Source organism: Arachis hypogaea, chromosome 16 (genome assembly GCF_003086295.3).
Source record: "Arachis hypogaea cultivar Tifrunner chromosome 16, arahy.Tifrunner.gnm2.J5K5, whole genome shotgun sequence".
Taxonomy (NCBI): Eukaryota; Viridiplantae; Streptophyta; class Magnoliopsida; order Fabales; family Fabaceae; genus Arachis; species Arachis hypogaea.
The window spans coordinates 114088786-114105983 of record NC_092051.1 but is presented as its reverse complement, the minus strand read 5'-3'; the positions used below and the strand labels follow the sequence as shown (position 1 = coordinate 114105983).

Here is a 17198-nt window from a genome sequence, read left to right as displayed (position 1 = left end):
GAAGCTAGCAACTCAAGTAACAGAGCAATGGTACTAAATCAAATAAACATGCACTTCTCAGATAAAAGAACCAACCGCATGGCAAAATGAATATTCTCCTCAATTTTTAAGGAACAACTATCAAATTTGCCGAATTATCACTTATGCATCCGATAAATCAGTTGAAACCACATATTCACACATATAAAATGGCTTAAAAGAAGAATAAGCATCAACAAATTCAAATAAAATCTCATTCGAACATCTGTACATACTACCTGAGCACTAGATTCACACCAAATATCAATTCAACAAAGACCAAGCTGAGTTGCAAATTTTTTTTCTTTTTTTTTCAAAATTTTCAAACCAAAATGAGAAACATATAGTATCAAAAAAATAAAACCAAACAAATTAGTAACAGTTACTTTTTTTCATTGAAACCGATTATCCAAGCATTTAAAATGGTTTACAAGAAGAAAAATTCACTCATTTAACCAAATTGAAGAACATCACATTCGAACCACTATAACTAGTACCTGAATCCTAATACATAGCAGAAATTTATACTGCATTCATACTGTTGTAACAAATTTGTTTAGGTAAATTCAAGCACAGTTAGACTAAATCTTAACTAATTGTTTAACTAACTCCTAAATAAAAAATGTAATCAAGCAAAAATACAATCACATAATCTAAACAAACATCCATTTTTAAATGAAAAGAACCATCCACATACATAGTAAAATCAATATCCGTCTTATTTTTAGTATGTAAAGTAACAACGCATTAGCATATGCATGGAGTAAATCAATTGAAACCAAATATTCACGCATATAAAATGGTTTAAAATAAGAATAAGCATTCACTAGTTCAACCAATTCAAACAACATCTAATGTGAACATCTGTACATACTACCTGAATCCTAGATTAACACCTAATATCAATTCAACCAAACCAATATGAGAAATATATAGTATAGAACAAAATAGAAACTAAGCAAATCAGCAACAATCACATATTTTTTTCAGTTGATACCAGCAATTAAAAGACCTAAAATTATTTACATGCAGAAGAGAAACCCACTAATTCAACCAAATCAAAGAATATCTAATTTGAATAGCTGTAACTAATACCATAGACCTAATACATAGCATAAATATCCTATAAAAAAAAATAAAATCCTAATTATCAACTAACCTCTTGCAGACCAATGGGTGAAGAAGCACAGCGACATGGTGGGTAAGCCGTGCGTTTTCTTGTCAACGATCTTACTACAGCTGGCGGCGACGGTGCAGTATAGCCGGCGGTGGAAACTGACCCAGGGCTTCTTCCTTTTGCTGCTTCAGCTCGGTCTATGGTGGAAGGCAGTGGCGCTGCGACGTGCGTGGGAGCGTGGAGGAGAGAGAGTATGGGAATGGTGACAAAGGAGGAATGCCGCGTCTGGCAGGGAGGTTGGCACAACACCCGACGAAGGTAGTAGGGAAGAGAATCGACAATGCTAAGGCTTGCTGGAGAAGCAGGGAACGATGGCGCTACAAGGGCATTGTGAGAGATAGTGCTGTTTTAAGAAGGGTTAGAAGGTGGATGTGAAATTGTAAGAGTAAAATTTTAAAATTTTGTTGTCTATCTAGCGGAATTGTTTTATAAATTCTACGTGTAAGAGTAAAATTTAACTTATTGGAAACATTTCAGGTGCTCTAGTGTATTTTACTGGAAGTCTGGTATGCCATGTACATTCCAGTAGCAAGGTTTGAATTTGTCATAGAGTGAAGCTCGCAATGACACTTGTAGCCTTGAAACAACAAAGAAAAAGACTATAATGGGCAGGTAAAGAAATGGAGAATGCACAACTATGAGGGTGGAAAAAGTATATGCAGGTCAGCTTTAAGTGTGTGATGTGTGTGTGTGCGCAATCAAGATTGGGAGGTGAATAGAGATTAGAAGAGGGTCCTTCTGTGTATTAGCTGGGAAGAGTAAAGACCAGGCTGTGAAAAAGGGTGCTATGAAGAGTAGGTGTGTTATGTACATTTGTGGGGCAGATCGAAGGAGGGTGTGAGTGTGTGTGGCACGCACGGTGGCTGCACAATGGTTATAGGCATCACCGGCATGAGCGTATGGACATTCCGCAAGTGCCAGCAAATTAGTGCACTGAACCTGGGCCAGATCTGTGCCAGTGAAAATCATAAGCTATCTCATTTGGGTAGAGGGAATAATATTACCACCATCCACCATTAAAAATGAAGCAACCAAAACAACTAATAATAAAAGGTTCTGCATATTTTACTTAATTTAATTAGCCAGAAATTATGTATTTAGAAAAAGAGTTAATTAAATTATATCAGTCATGCTACACATCCATGTATCCATGTATCCAAGTTGGCCCAAGCCCAAATCCACTCACGCTTATTAATGAAGCGTGATTACACGTACCCAAAACCCCTTGTTACTGATTCGTGCTCATTATGAAAAAACGTTACTTCTTCCTCAACACAAAACCACTACACGAAACCGCTCCTTCTCTTTGAATCTCTCTCAAAATCACTCAAACTTCACTCACGCTCTCTGTGAAAATCACTACTGGAGAAGAATCGCGAGAAGATTTCACAAGGAACTAGCAAAAACAAACAAAAACAACAACAGAGACTGACAAAGGTATGAGAAAAACTACTGTTCATTTGAAATCTTGTAATGTAGCATTTCTCCTAGTTGCATTTTAGTTTTACTGAATTGATTTGCTTCGTTTAGTAGATCGACGTATTCTGATTGCATTTTTACAATGTAATTAGGGCTTTGAATAAAATTTGTTCTTATTTTCATTCAGTTCAGTGGATAGAGTAACTAGGGCTTTGAACTTGATTATTACTCTGTTCAGTTCTTGTTTTGCATGGAAAAATACTATTCTTGATGATTGAAAGCTTATAACGATTTATTCACCACATGAATTATGTTCGGTTCGGTGGCCTTGTTGATTTTCATTTACTTGATATTTAGTGTGTTTAGGGTTTAGAGTTTAGGGTTTTTTCTGATTGCATTTTTACAGTATAACTAGGGTTTTGAATGGAATTTGTTCTTATTTTTATTCAGTTCAGTGGATAGCATAACTAGGGCTTTGAACTTGATTGCTACTCTGTTAAGTTGACTTCTATTGCATGGACAAATACTATTCTTGATGATTGAAAGTTTATAACGATTTATTCACCACATGAATTGTGTTGGGTTTGATGGGCTTGGTGATTCTCATTTACTTGATATTTAGTTTGTTCAGGGTTTAAGGTTATTATGATTGCATTTTTAGAGTGTAACTAGGGCTTTGAATGAAATTTGTTCTTATTTTTATTCAATTTAGTCATAGTGTAGCTAGGACTTTGAACTTGATTTTTACTCTGTTAAGTTGACTTCTATTGCATGGACAAATACTATTCTTGATGATTGAAAGTTTATAATGATTTATTCACCACATGAATTATGTTCGGTTCGGTGGGCTTGGTGATTCTCATTCACTAGATATTTAGTTTGTTTAGGGTTTAGGGTTATTTTGATTGTATTTTTAAAGTGTAACTAGGGCTTTGAATAAAATTTGTTCTTATTTTTATTCAATTCAGTGGACAGTGTATGTAAGTAGATAGTGTATGTTAATTTCAACTTGGTTGTTACTCTGTTGAGTTGACTTCTTTTGCATGGAGAAATACTATTCTTGATGATTGAAAGTTTATAACGATTTATTCACCACATGAATGTTGTTCGGCTCGATGGCCTTAGTGATTTTCATTCATTTGATATTTACTGTGTTCAAGATTTAGGGTTATTCTGATTGCATGCAACAATGCTTTTCTAGCTGTTTCATTATTTATCATGTTTTATTCAGTGCATCAAGGGGGTTTGGTTCAGTGGGCTGGGACATTTTAATTGACTTGATTAAGATATGCATGCTTGTTCTTGTCAGTGTATTGAGTGAAGTATTGACCAATTTTTTTCATTACAACAAAACGCAACAAGAGAATGGTGACAAAGAAGGAGAAGCCACACTATAACGTAAGCACATTAAATATATTTATCCGCTTTCATTCGAATAACATCTATTTTGTATTATCAATATATCATCACGTTCTATTTCAAAACTTGCAGAAAACTCATGATTGCAGATGCCAAACAATGGCAATAGCAACAGTGTTCAAGAATATTGATGAGTGGATATTTTATATGCTTTTTGACATCATTCTCATACAGTTTTTAGCATGTTTTGTTTAAGTTTTATTATTATATTTTCATAGGTTTTAGTGTAAAATTCACATTTTTGGATTCTACTATGAGTTGTATTTTATGGTGATTTCAAGTATTTTCTGGCTGAAATCTAGGAGTTTTAACAAAGTTTGATTCAGAGGCAAGGAAAGCGTAGCAGATACTATTAGGATCCGACCTCCATGCACTAAAACAAGCATTTCTGGTGTAACACCCTACCACACAGAGCTTTACACCTAGGATGTAAAACAGAGGTGGCGAGGCGCTACGACCTCTAAAAATAAAATTACATATATAATATAGTGAAGAAGACTTATATCTAGGAGCCTTTGAAGAAAGGGATAAAGCAAAAATAATTCAATTGAAAAGCGTAACGCTCACGAAGCGATAAAGCAGACGACGCAGGATAGAACAAGCTAAGGAGTTGATGTGCCAAGAGTTCCAACATACATATAACAAAACTCAAGACTCGGATCGCGAAGATAAACCGGCCCGAGCGAATAAGTGTATATATACATATATAGATATATAGTAAAACCCAAAAGAAAACCCAAAATACAGAGTTACAAAGCCTGAGTCTCCAAAATCACCTCTAAGAGGAATTAATACAGCATATATATAATAAGTGGAGATAATAAGTATCTAAGCAAATACAAATAACCAAAATAAACCCAAAAAGCTAAAGATCTTCGCAACATCAGAAGCTTCCAGCATGCCTCAGCGAGGAGCCGCCTGTCCTGCATCTGAAAACCACAAAACCCGCATGGGTGAGAACCGGAGGTTTTCAGCATGGTAATAGTGCCCACATATCTAACATATAATGTTCTTGGAAAGCCGAAGGCAATCCTCGAACTTCCAACAGATAATTAAAGCTTAAAACATAGCTAAACCATGAAATTAAAATAGGCAACTAGCTAAGGGTCTTCAGAACTATCTAAAACTCCCCTTTCCAACTCCTCCGAACCTCCCAACCACCAACGGAACCAAATGCAACAAACACAATTATTACAAACAGAGAAAATCACAAATAGGATTCAAATATAGCAGATAATTAAGTAGCATTTAAACATGCAATCACTTAGGCAATCCAAACAAGACATATAGATGCATATGATGCATGCCTGTTCTAGTGGCTGATGAGTCTCATTTGTCGGTTATAGAGCCAACCCGACAAGTCCTGGTAGCTAACCATTGGACGGTCCTTCTGTTGTGCATCCCCAACTCGAGTAATTCTCAATCATAAACATAATCATAGTCATAATCATAATCATACAACACCCACACTGGTGTTTATCACGGGGGCAAGCTCATCCGGACCTTTCACAGTGTCCGGCCACACCTACGACATACGGTCAGTAGAGTATCGAGTCTCAATCTGGAGCACATGATGGCTAGTCACTGTTTTCACCCAGGAAAACTCGTGTCTCAGATAATCATTTCACATCCATTCATACACATTCCATAATCATTCCTTATGACCATATCATCACTCATCATAACCCGGGGCAAGTGGAACGAAACCACAACCTTTGCATCCACCCGGGGAGCCTCTATACTAACCAACCTGGAGCAAGTGGGGCGAAACCACAACTCTTGCATCTACTCAGGAGGTACGTTCTCATATGCCCAGGAGGAACCAAGGAGGGAATCCTATCCTCCCACCATCTCACTGGGGGCGATTTTACAATACCAGGAGGAACAAGGAAGGGGATCTTCACCTTCCACCATCTCTCTGGGATCGCACTTTCGAGAAAGAGAGCTCAAGATAAAACAATCATTCACATTCACATATTCCTTTCTAGCCATAAATCATAATTTATCATAGCCATCCGGCTCATAACATAATCCAAAACCAGCCAATAATCATTATTAAATATAGTCCTTCGGCTCACGGCCTACGCCGTACTTCCATCATCACCCTCAGCAACTCATACAATCGTTATTAATCATAATTCATCATTAACTCTCCCTGTACTTCCCCCTCAAGCTACCACCATTCCTAGCTTCCTCTCATTACTAGGCTTACTAGAAGGATTTAGGACTAAAAAGATAAAAATGGAGGCCTAGTAGTTTAAAAATTCAGTTTTTAAAAACACAAGAGTCATATTTGCTGAAAACAGGGTTACGGAAGGTTACAAACTTGTTGGGAAGGTAAGAGACTTGAAAGAAAAGGTTTTATAAGAAAACAGGGTCGCGTGCGTACGCACAGGAGTGTGCGTGCACACGCCTAGAAAAATTTTTCAAAATGTGTGCGTACGCATAGAGGTGTGTGTATACACAGGTATAAAATTTTCCAGTTTTATTCGTTCACACAAGGCGTGCCAACACCCTCAACAGAACAACCTTCCCAATGTGTGCGTACGCACAAGGCTGTGCGTACGCACAGCTTGCAAGACCTTATTGATTGTGTGCACGCACAGGGCATGCTAATGCTCTCAGCAGCAGCCACATCCCTGTGTGTGTGTACGCACAAGAGTGTGCGTGCGCACAGGTTTAAAAATACAGGGTGTGCGTGCGCACACAAACCAGAAACCACAAATTTTGCAGAATTCACAGAACTCAGATTTCAGGCTCCAACTTTCAACGATCAAATCTCCTTCCACAAAATTTAGATTTCAACTAAATTTAAACCATTTTAAATCTTGTGAAATTATCTTTCATTTGATGTAAAAAGCATCCAATTCTGAAAACAATAGCTCGAGATATGATTCGTTGAAGTTCATCAAAATTTCATTTTTACCAAAGTTCATAAACTTCCAATTTCCAAAACCTACACTTCCAAATTCATTTTCAAAACAAACTCTTCTCAAACCTCTTTTAATTCAACCAACACTTTATCGAATCAACCTCAACTACATTCCAACTTTCTCATATAATCTACAACCTACTAAATTTATTCACTTTAATCAATCTCAAACTCAATATTTCAAGTACAACAATATACAATACACATTCATCACCTTACCAATTCCCCATTTTCATCAAATTCTAACCCAATACTTCCAATTCCACAATATTTAATATTCAATATACAATATCAAATATCCATATCAAGCCTAATCTTAACTTCAAATCAGCATACCAATCATCATCATCATATACAATTCACAAGCACCAACAACAAAACATCATTTACACCCTACAAAACCAATAATCACATAATCATACAACAATTCCAACAACCAATCAACCATCATCACAAATTCAATTCCTATCATATGGGTCACTAGCCTAAGTTTTCACAATCACATTACATTTTAGATACAGGAAACCGAAACCATACCTTGGCCGATTCTCTGCTCAATTTGAAACACTTCCAATTTCACTTTTTTCTCAATTTTCAAGGTTCCAACACCCTCAAGGTCAGATTTTCAGCTTGAAACTCTACTTCCAAGCTTCCAAAATCATCAACAAGCTTCAACAAGCATCAACATTCACATACACACTACCTAAACCACAATTATCACATCCAAACACAACAACTCAATACCCAAATGCCTAAATTCAGAAATTTCATTAGGGTTTGAGATCTCTTATCTTTACCCACTGATCCTTGAGCAATACCACAAGGAAACAAGTCTAGTGGACCCCTAAAACATGAAAATCATTAAGGAATTGAGTTCCTCAAACCTTAAATCCAAAATTAATATACCAGCAGAAATGGAGCTAAGCAAAAGCGATTCACTTACAATTTTATTTAGATAGAATTGAAGAGCTCGACGAGCTCGACACATAGCCGCAAATGGCTCGTCAATCAGAGCTCCGGATCAAAAGTTATGAGGATTTGAAGTTAAAAGTGAAATTGGGTTAGGGTTTGGTGTTTCTCCTTTGAAGCTCAGCGTGTTTCACCAAAAGGGAGGGGTTGAGTGGCTGATTGCTTAAGTTGGGTCAATATATATGTTGGGCCTTGGGCTCAATATGGGCCCGGTTCAACCGGTTTGGCCCGTTTGACCCAATCTTAGGCCAAATTCCATGAAAATCACATTTCCCATTTTCTAGAATATATTTTAATTTACGGGTTAATTAGTCATTAATTAACCGGGTTTTACATCTGGAGCTACAGATATCTAAATAGAGCGTTCTCAACGCCTATGGAAGGCTAACATCTAGGAATTTCCAGCAATATATAATAGTTGATGAGCGGATAATTTATACCCTTTTTGACATTATTTTTAGGTAGTTTTTAGTATATTTTAGTTACTTTTTATTATATTTTTATTAGTTTTTATTCAAAGTTCACATTTCTGGGCTTTACTATGAGTTTGTGTATTTTTCTGTAATTTCAGGTATTTTCTGGTTGAAATTGAGGGACCTGAGCAAAAATTTGATTCAGAAGCTGAGAAAGGACTGCAGATGCTGTTAGATTCTAACCCTCCTGCACTCGAAATAAATTTTCTGGAGCTACAGAAGCCCAATTGGCGCACTCTTAATTGCGTTGGAAAGTAGACATCTTGGGATTTCCAAAAATATATAATAGTCCATACTTTGCCCGAGATTTGATGGCCCAAACTGGCGTTAAAAGCCAGTGATGAGCGGATAATTTATACGCTTTTTGGCATTGTTTTTAGTATGTTTTTAGTAGGATTTAGCTACTTTTAGGGATGTTTTCTTTAGTTTTTATGTTAAATTCACATTTCTGGACTTTACTATGAGTTTGTATGTTTTTCTGTGATTTCAGATATTTTCTGGCTGAAATTGAGGGACTTGAGCAAAAATCTGATTCAGAGGTTGAAGAAGGACTGCTGATGCTGTTGGATTCTGACCTCCCTGCACTCAAAGTGGATTTTCTGGAGCTACAGAACTCGAAATGGCGCGCTTCTAATTGCGTTGGAAAGTAGACATCCAGGGCTTTCCAGAAATGTATAATAGTCCATACTTTGGCCAAGAATAGACGACGTAAACTGGCGTTCAACGCCAGCTTTCTACCCAAATCTGGCGTCCAGCGCCAGAAAAGGAGCCAAAACCAGAGTTGAACGCCCAAACTGGCACAAAAGCTGGCGTTCAACTCCAAGGAAGACCTCTACACGTGCAACACTTAAAGCCCAGCCCAAGCACACACCAGGTGGGCCCCGGAAGTAGATTTATGCATCAATTACTTACTCATGTAAACCCTAGTAGCTAGTTTATTATAAATAGGACCTTTTACTATTGTATTAGGCATCTTTGGTCTCAGTTTTAATCCATAGTTCATCTTTGGATTACCTTATGATCCTTTGATCACGTTTTAGGGGGCTGGCCATCTCGGCCATGCCTGGACCTTCACTTATGTATTTTTAACGATAGAGTTTCTACACTCCATAGATTAAGGTGTGGAGCTCTGCTGTTCGTCAAAGATCAATGCAAAGTACTACTGTTTTCTATTCAATTCATCTTATTTCGCTTCTAAGATATCCATTCGCACCCAAGAACGTGATGAAGGTGATGATTATGTGTGACGCTCATCACCATCTCCCCTATGAACATGTGCCTGACAAACACCTCCGTTCTACATGAAATAAGCTAGAATGAATATCTCTTAGATCTCCTAACCGGAATCTTCGTGGCGTAAGCTAGAATGATGGCGGCATTCAAGAGAATCCGGAAGGTCTAAACCTTGTCTGTGGTATTCCGAGTAGGATTCAATGATTGAATGACTGTGACGAGCTCCTAACTCGCGATTGCAGGGCGTTAGTGACAGACGCAAAAGGATAGTAAATCCTATTCCAGCATGATCGAGAACCGACAGATGAATAGCCGTGCCGTGACAGGGTGCGTGAGCATATTATTCACTGAGAGGATAAGATGAAGCCATTGACAAGGGTGATGCCTCCAGACGATTAGCCGTGTCGTGACAAGGCATTGGATCATTTTCCCGCGAGATGACCGAAAGTAGCCATTGACAGTGGTGATGTATCACATAAAGCCAGCCATGGAAAGGAGTAAGACTGATTGGATGAAGATAGTAGGAAAGCAGAGGTTCAGAGGAACGAAAAGCATCTCCATTCGCTTATCTGAAATTCCTACCAATGATTTACATAAGTATCTCTATCCCTATTCTATTATTTATTATTCGAAAACTCCATGATTATTTTATATCCGCCTGACTGAGATTTGCAAGGTGACCATAGCTTGCTTCATACCAACAATCTCCGTGGGATTTGACCCTTACTCACGTAAGGTATTACTTGGACGATGATGCCAGGGCATCATAGGCTAGTTTCACTAGCATTTTTCTGTTAGTTTTAGTTGTTTTATGCATTTTCTTGAGCTTTAAGTAACCAAGAAGGGTTAAAAGAGTAACAAAGCAATGAACCATCCAAACAGTATGATTTTGATGCAAATTCCATGAGTTTTTAGTTATATTACTTGAATGCTATGAATGGAAGATTTCTCATGAAATTTTGCAAGACTTTGATGCAATTGTTTGGATGATTTCAGGGAAGAAGAGGCTAGGCAAGGAAGCAACAAAATCAATAAAGGAAGCTTGAATATCACATGTGGAGTTTAAGTTCCAGTTTAAGCCTAAACTGGAGCTTAAACGCCAAAAATCATGAAGGATAAGAAATGCTGGAATTGAAGTTTAACCTCCAGTTTGACCTCAAACTGGAGGTTAAACGCCAGAATGAGTATGCCATCCAGGGAGGAGTTCCACGTTTAACCTCCAGTTTGACCTCAAACTGGAGGTTAAACGCCAGGAGTGGGAAGAGCACCAGGGAGCCATTTCCACGTTTAAGCTCCAGTTTGACCTCAAACTGGAGCTTAAACGTGTTCGACCAAGAACTCTCCTCCAGGGTTGCTCTCTCCATTTCCACGTTTAACCTCCAGTTTGACCTCAAACTGGAGGTTAAACGTGTTCGACTAAGAACTCTCCTCCAGGGTTGCTCTCTCCATTTCCACGTTTAACCTCCAGTTTGACCTCAAACTGGAGGTTAAACGTGTTCGACCAAGAACTCTCCTCCAGGGTTGCTCTCTCCATTTCCACGTTTAACCTCCAGTTTGACCTCAAACTGGAGGTTAAACGTGTTCGACACCTCCAGGGCTACCATTCTAAGCTTCCACGTTTAACCTCCAGTTTGACCTCAAACTGGAGGTTAAACGTGTTACACCTCCAGGGCTACCATTCTAAGCTTCCACGTTTAACCTCCAGTTTGACCTCAAACTGGAGGTTAAACGTGTTCGACCTCCAGGATGCCTCCTTCCTTTTCCACGTTTAACCTCCAGTTTAACCTTAAACTGGAGGTTAAACGTGTTCGACCTCCAGGGCTGCCCTTCCTATTTCCACGTTTAAGCTTCAGTTTAACCTTAAACTGAAGCTTAAACGTGTTCGACTACATTACTCTCCAGGGCTACCTTCTTCCATTTCCACGTTTAAGCTTCAGTTTAACCTTAAACTGAAGCTTAAACGTGCTTCTACAAAAGGCCTCACTGGAAGTATCTGGCGTTTAAGCTGCAGTTTAAGCTTAAACTGCAACTTAAACGCCACTCTTGGAAAAGGTTTCTGGGCCAATAATCTTGCGGTTTAAGTTACTCTTTGAGCACAAACAATAACTTAAACTTACTCTGGTATGAAACCCAATTGAATATCATGGTTTATGGATTGGGCCTGAAGGATTGATGAGTTTGAAATCTCAATTTATTGAGTCATGTGTCATTATTTGATTATCACTAAGTTGGCTCAATGAAATGTTACAGAATTTGGATCAACAACCTCATCAAGATTATGGATCATAAACCCAAGGCAAAAGGAAAGCAAGGAGAGGCCTCAAAGCCCAAGAAGCACAACTGAAGCTCAATATAGAAAGTGTATAAATAGGATAGAATTTAAGTTAGAAAGGGGACGCTTTGGAACTTTTACTTCACTTTTAGCTAGTTTTCCTTTTCTTTGTAATTGAATTCAGAGCTATGATTCACTAAACCCCCTTTCATTGGGTTAGGGAGCTCTATTGTAATTCAATGAATCAATAATAGTTTATCTTCTTCTTCAATCTTTTCTCTTGAATTTTGTTAGAAAGCTTCTCGATCTAATTCCATTGAGTAGTTGTCTTGGGAAAGAAACTACTCATACTTGGAATCCTTCGGAGCCTTGGGAAAGGAATGGAGGATTCATGCTAGAGAGGCTTTCTCACAGTGAATTGGATTGGGGTTTGGATGGATATTGTGACATGTAATCCTACCAAATTGTGGTTCATGAAATTGTGTGGTATAATCAGTGATCAAGCATCATCTCTTCTTATGAACATTTAAACCAAGGGATTGGGAATTTGTTTGTTTTTAGAGAGAATTGGTGAGCCAAGGGATTGGGATCCAATCATATAAGATTGCCAAGCAAAATTCAATGAACGCATTGGTTGAGGAAGAGATAAACATGTTTTGATTCGGAGATCTCAATATCTCCTATAACCCAATGAATTCCCCATTTCTGATTTCCACTTTCTCTTTACATTCTGCAACTCAATTCTTGCAATCACCCCCATTCCCTTTTAATTTCAGCAATTTACATTCTGCTCTTTAATTCATGCAATTTAAGATTCCGCCATTTAATTTTCTTGTCATTTACTTTTCCCGCCAATTTTACATTCCGCAATTCTCATCTCAAATCTTGATTCCGCTCAACTAGAACACACTTCTAATCCGAATTGCTCACTCAACCAATCCTTGTGGGATTCGACCTCACTCTATTGTGAGTTTTTACTTGACGATAACCGGTGCACTTGCCGGAAGGAATTTTGCCGATCGTGCAATTTCCTAAATCGTAGCATAACTAGTTTATGTGCATCAAGTTTATGGCGCCGTTGCCGGGGATTGGTTTTCGATTGACAATTCTCAAATTGGAAGCTAACTAGATTGAGCAATTTTCTCTTGCTTTGTTAATTCTGTTCAAGATACTTGTTGAATTTTAGTTTCTGCACTCGGTTACATGCTTTCCTTCTTTATGCCTTTAAATTCATGCAACTAACTCACTGACTCACTAACTGTTTGAATTAATTCCTCAATTGATCTAACCATACTCTTCCATTAACCAAGAGTATTTCACTTGTTTGTGTTTGAGCTGTGTTCTTGTATGACAGGTAGGAGAGGAGAGACATCAACTCCTCCATATACCGAACCAGAGAGGACCCTTCATAGACTTAGAAGGGAAGCAAGAGGGAAGAGAGTAGTGGGAGAAGAGGAATCTGAAGGAGAATCTGAGGACAATTTTGAGGAAGCTTTAGATCTCAACATGGATAGAGAAGTTCACAACCATGAGAGAGCTGATGGAAACGATGCCATTCCTGAGAGGAGGGTTCTTAGTTCATACATAAACCCAACCTCTGGGAATTGTGGTAGTAGCATCCAGAAACCACCCATTCAGGCCAACAATTTTGAGCTCAAGCCACAGCTAATATCACTTGTGGAGAATCATTGTTCCTTTGGAGGAAGTGCTAATGAAGACCCAAACCAACATCTCACAAAATTCCTGAGAATTTGTGACACTGTGAAGTCCAATGGAGTCCAGGAAGATGCCTATAAACTGCTTTTGTTCCCATTTTCACTTAGGGACAAAGCAGCTAAGTGGCTGGAATCATTCCCAAGGGGGAGCCTAACAACATGGGATGAGGTGGAAAGCAAGTTTCTGGCACGTTTCTACCCTCCACAAAAGGTCAATAGGCTTCGATCTGAGGTTCAGACTTTTAGACAACAAGATGGTGAAACTCTCTACGAGGCATGGGAGAGATTCAAGGACTTGACAAGGAAATGCCCACCAAACATGTTCCATGATTGGGTGCAATTGCACATCTTCTATGATGGGCTCTCTTATGAATCAAGGAAGGCTGTAGACCATTCATCAGGAGGTTCATTGAACAGGAAAAAGACTGTGGAAGAAGCCATTGAAGTGATCGAGACAGTGGCTGAGAATGAGTACTACTATGCATCAGAGAGGCACAACACTAAGGGAGTCATGGAGCTGAACCATGTTGATACAATTCTAGCCCAAAACAAGGTGTTTGCCAAGCAACTAGCAGAGCTTACCAGGCAATTAGAAACAAAGCAAGTGGCTGCAATACACACACAAGATCAAGAGGAAGTAAGCATTGAAGGAGGTGATTGGGATGAGGCTAACTATGTGGGAAACCAACAAAGGCAATCATATGATCCACATTCCAACACTTACAACCCAGGCTGGAGAAACCACCCAAACTTTGGGTGGGGAAACCAACAAACCCAACCACAAAACCACAAACCTTACAACCACAACCAACATAACAATTCCACATACCAAAACTCCAACCAAAGATCATACCAAGCCACACAAAACACTTACCCCCAACCATCATATCATGGCCAAAATAATCAACATACCCAACCTAATCCGAACCAACAATTTCAAGATCAATTAAACCGGATAGAAGGAATGATGGCAACCATGAGTCAAGACATAATTGAATTGAAGAGCTTCATGGATGATGTGAGAACTACCTTAAGAAACCATGGTGAAAAACTCAAGAGGATGGAATCTCAAGTAGGAGAGCTATCTCAACAGACACCCAAATCAACTGCAGTGTTCCCTAGTGACACAGAAAAGAATCCTAAAGGGGAACAAAAGAGAGTAAGATGGGAAGAATGCAAGGCCATCACCATATTGAAGGAAGTCTCAGAAGAAGAAGGAATCAGGCCCTCAGAGCAGGAACCAGAAATCTTGAAGGAAGGTGTGGAAGAAGTTAAGCAGGAAGGTGGAACTGAGCAAGCCAAGGAACTGCAAAAAGGCATGATGGAAATATACCAACCAAAAGCACCATTTCCTGAGAGGATAGGAGGAGGTGAAAAAAGGAAAACCTATTCAAGGTTTCTAGAGACATTTAACTCTCTTCATGTCAATATTCCCTTTCTTGAGATTCTTCATCAAATGCCCACACACATCAAGTATTTAAAGGAATTGTTAAGCAAGAAAAGAGTTTTGAAGGGAGGACAAACGGTAACAATGAACAAAGAATGCAGTGCTCTCATCAAGAAGGACACACTCTCTAAGAAAACTGACCCAGGAAGTTTTCATATCCCTTGCATCATAGGGGAAACAAAAATTGACAGAGGACTCTGTGATCTAGGAGCTAGCATAAATGTGATGCCTCTAACTCTTATGAAGAGGCTACAACTGAATGAGGTGAGATCCACTGATGTAATCATACAACTGGCTGACAAAACTCAGAAGCAAGCTGAAGGGGTAGTTGAAAATGTGCTGGTGAAAGTGGGGGATTATTATTTCCCCACAGACTTTGTCATTGTGGACATGGAGGAAAGCTACTTACACCCTATAATTCTGGGCAGACCATTTCTAGCCACTACTAGAGCGCTCATAGATGTAGAACAAGGAGAGCTAATTCTGAGAATACATGATGAACAGCTCATTTTCAAAGTTTTCAAAACTGCATCTGAGCCTGAACCAGAACCTGAAAAGCTTAAGGATGATAGTAGCCATCTGTGTCTGGAGGAAAGTAATCCAGCAGCTGAAACTCTAAAACAGTTCTTGGAAGGCAAACAAGAGCTGCAAGAGTTAAAGCCACAAGAATCAGTGGAAACAGATCAGAAGGATCCTCCTGACATAAGGGTCAATGAAGAAATCCTCAAGCGAAAGGGAAGAGTGATAGGGAGATTGCCAAGAGGGTGGAGAAACAAGAAAATTCCCACTGAAGGTTTTTCTCCGGGAGATAAAGTGATATCAAGTCATTATCTGGAAATTCCACCTGACCGCAAAACCATTCCTTCCCAGCTCCCTCAAGTGTTCACAATCAGGAAAGTTCTTTCTATGGAACATTTAGAGGTCATGAATGAATCAAGTGGGGACGTCTTCATAGTAAGAGGAGAAGACGTCAAGCACTACAATCCACCCTAACAAGGGACAACCGTCAAGCTAGTGACGTTAAAGAAGCGCTTGTTGGGAGGCAACCCAACCTGAGGTAATACCTTGTTGCTGTTTCTTTTATTTGTTTCAATAAAAAGGGTGAAGTAGTTTCTGTGCATTGCAAAGAATTAAGTTTGGTGTTTCACACCAAACAATGAATTCATGGATCAATAATTCAAAGGGGAATGTGTGACTCTAAGTTTGGTGTTCCACCATAAAGATCAACTGAACACAACAACCTTTGAATTATATGAAAGGAACAACCATTCTAAGCAATCACAGAAATGCTTAAAATCCTTAGTAGCAACTTCATTCCAAAGAGAACTCAAGGATTCAAAGAACAGAGGAGCAAGTAGGAGACTAAGTTTGGTGTTCACACACCAACTTAAGACTCAGACACCTACCCATACTTAGTTGAGCTAACCACTCAAGTGCTTGAGAAGCAAGCAACTTCATCACTCTTTGCAGGAAAGGAAACAAGGATCTTTAAGCATGAAGCAACAACTAGGAAAAGAAGGAGAAATCAAACTGTCTCCTGACAACAAGGAGAAAACAAGGAATTTCACAAGGTGGTGTTGTTCCTTGATAATTCTTTAAAAAGGGCAAACAAAAGCATGATTGTTCTGGTTTAAACTGTAATTGTTGAATCTTTCTGGAATGTGAAGTTTTTAGTATATTTGTCTGTTTATTGCTTGAATAAAGTGAATGCCTAGATGTTTGGATATAACTTCACCTTCTTAAACAAGTGCTTGCCATGCTTGTTCTGTTTCCAAAAATAAAAGAAATATTTGAACAAAAGTAACTTGGCTAAATTAGTGACAAATCAAGTAGAATTAAGTGGTGGTATGCATGCTTGATTGTTTAGTCAGATCACTGGAATTAGAGTGTAGAATTATCATTTTTTAGAAAGTGAAAATTGTCTATGGATCTTAATGAATAAATGTCTTTGGCCATGAAAAAGAAAGAAAAAGAAGAAGAAAAAGCCAAAGGGCAACCAAAAAGCAAAAAAATTGAGAAAATAAGCTAGGTACCAATGGTTTGAACTTCTGAGACAAATGCCTGTGGTGTTTATGTATTAAGGATATGCTTGGATGAATAGGTTCTGAGGAGTGTTTCAACACT

The 17198-nt window shown here is 38.6% G+C and overlaps 1 non-coding gene across 1 annotated transcript; it reads right to left on the bottom strand.

Annotated features, from left to right (window-relative positions):
• Window positions 1-13844: 13844 nt before the first annotated feature.
• Window positions 13845-13948, bottom strand: LOC112760038 (small nucleolar RNA R71). The gene has a single exon (XR_003180496.1). It is a non-coding gene; the product is annotated as a small nucleolar RNA R71 (small nucleolar RNA).
• Window positions 13949-17198: the final 3250 nt, after the last annotated feature.